Below are 2,541 nucleotides of genomic sequence, written 5' to 3'. Positions count from 1 at the left end.
CACGATTATCTCATAATCTCAAGTCCAAAACTGGCTTTGAGAACTCTTATATCTTAATAATGAAAAAGGTTCGTGACTACTCAGCGTGTGGTTCTTGTTTTGAGAGGAATCTCCTTGCTTTATCAGTCACATATTCCTGACCTTCAAATAATGTCCACCTTATACAACAATTTGATCTGACCTCTGAGTGCTTGTTATTGGTGGTGGCAAACTAGCCAATTATTCTCCCCAATTTGCCCATAAATGACGTATTCCTTGAACGTTCCCCAACTTTGCCAGGATTATTCTGGCACCGTCCCCTTCTTTCAAAGTCCTGTTTGTCTTTGGATCTTTCTTCTATTTGAAGACTTGCTGTGGGACAAATATTGAGCGACAGTCAAATCCCAATGAGAGAATGGTCCCCATACTCCAAAGATTGTGCGTAATAAACAGTAGGAAAAGGATTGTGAGCTGAGGAAGATTGATGAGTGGGCGTCTTTTGTTCTCTAATGTGGGATCACCCTCCCTCACTTAAAGAGCTCTGACATGTCAAGACCAAGATTATATCCCATTCCCCTCTCGTTCCATATCGAACATCCAAATCAATTTTATTCTAAAACAATCGTTTTCACCATTCACTTGAAATACGAGCTTGTTGTGAACGAACAGGTTTGCCACAATAACTGCTAATTTGAAGCCTTCGTCAGCGAGAAATGATTTAAGACATTTAAGACATCGATGATCAGAGATGAAGTTATGTTTCCTTCAAGGGGAGTAAAAAAGTTCAAGACAGTTCTTAGTCGCAACGAAGAAACCCGTGACATGACACTTATCAATGGAGTAGAGCGAGTGAAGTTGTTCATTATTGGTTGTGCGTGACTGGGTGGGTAACTTTGGCTCGTTAGCTTTTGGCCAAAAAGTCATGCACTTTTACTGGTTATTAGCCATCGATTTACCAAGTTTCACGTCAACAGAATCTACGTCAATATTTAGCATGAGTACGTCTTGCAAACTATGGAACTAAAAACACAAATTATCTGTTGGTTTATTCTTCAGATGCGTCATGTCATTAATGCGGTGGAAAAATGACAGGAAGACAACATGTTTGAAATGAATCCGTAAGGGATTAAATAAATCGCTTGGTTTTTTTTGTTTGATGCCTTGATACATAAATCAAATGCTTAGGTAAGAGACAAACTGAACGTTTCTTTCCCTGGTATTGAATTTTTTGTCCTTTTTAAATAAGTAAGGCCTTGAAAGGCCAATGAAGCTTGAAAACCAAGTGCCTTTAATTTGATCAAATTGGAGTTTGACCTTTGCTTGAGAGCCTCAATTTTTTGGTCTTTAACGAATCCATCCTATGGCAAGCTGAGAGCGAAAAAGGTCAACAATGTACCCTTGCATCTATTATTGCTCAAGTACCGAAAAATGTATTCATTTATCTTTTAATGACCTTCATCTCACTTTCCGGTTTCACGAGTTCACTTTGAGATTCAGGTTTCTATCCGGGCTTTCCAAGCGGTTAATTTTCACATATAATTTAGATCCGCTTCAAATCATAAGCTTGACATGGTATAAAATAAAAGTACGCGTATATTGAATCAGACAAACCCACAATCCAAACGAAATACCAACATTGACCACCTTACGTTACAAAATACTAAGGAGTTGGTAACCAAAAAAATCTTCCAAATCCGGATCATATCGAGCAAAACAGTAGCAATCATTAGACCTGAATGCAAAAATACCATGAAAAGATATCAAACAGCTGGTTTCAATAGACCACTCTCTCACAACGATCATTTTGCACTTGCTTCCGATTGAAATCTATAATTTGCTACTGATGCAGTCGATCGACATGTTATTAGATGAATAGAAGACTCCCTCTCAATTATGTATGACTTCATCTCGCATTTTTAATGCAATTTGCATCCGTGAAACCCAAAGCCTCCCAAGGCTCGCACTTTTCGAGAGGAAATGGATAGTGAGTGGCTGCCAAAGAAGACCAAAATAGATGCTGAGCTCGCAACTAATTTGATTTTCCGTTATGTAATTTAATCTTTCTCTTCTCCTTCTCTGTCGATCGAGACCGTTGGACAAGAAGGCTTGCGATCCGGAAACAAACAAGAACCAACAACAACGCTAAGAAGATTTGCGCACACCAGACTTCAGAACCACACTATTACTCACCTTGAAGTTGTGGGCAAAACTCCCACCCAACAAATGCCCAGAGTGTCTTGAATTGACAAGTACCCCACTCAACCACCAAATCGAATGGTTACTTTTGTGTCCTCCTTACGAACCACAAAGGCTAATCTGTTTGCGTCGGGATTTTCTCACCCCAGGAACACACATGGAGCACCTTGTTTCATCGCCACTGGCGTCGTTCCGAATGGATGTCCAAGATCTCCTGAAACACATCTCGTTTTTCCTCCATCACCGTAGGCAAAGAAAGCGCGCTCTGGGCTGCGTGTTTGCGTGCCCGCCCACACCCCTGCCTCTATACCGCCCAACGCCTACTTTCGCTTTTCTCCGAGTCTTCGCAGAGTCAGCAGCAAGACC

General features: G+C 40.8%; 1 protein-coding gene across 1 annotated transcript in view; it reads right to left on the bottom strand.

The window, feature by feature from the left end:
* LOC131890529 (uncharacterized) overlaps positions 1 to 2,541 on the bottom strand; it is a 6,686-nt gene extending 4,145 nt beyond the window's left edge. The window contains exon 1 of the mRNA XM_059239885.1: positions 2,170 to 2,541. The gene's annotated coding sequence lies outside the window, so the exon portion shown is untranslated. The remainder of the gene's footprint in view (positions 1 to 2,169) is intronic.

This window comes from Tigriopus californicus, chromosome 11, assembly GCF_007210705.1.
Source record: "Tigriopus californicus strain San Diego chromosome 11, Tcal_SD_v2.1, whole genome shotgun sequence".
Classification (NCBI taxonomy): Eukaryota; Metazoa; Arthropoda; class Copepoda; order Harpacticoida; family Harpacticidae; genus Tigriopus; species Tigriopus californicus.
The sequence above is the reverse complement of the archived record's forward strand: the minus strand, read 5'-3'. Positions and strand labels throughout refer to the sequence as shown.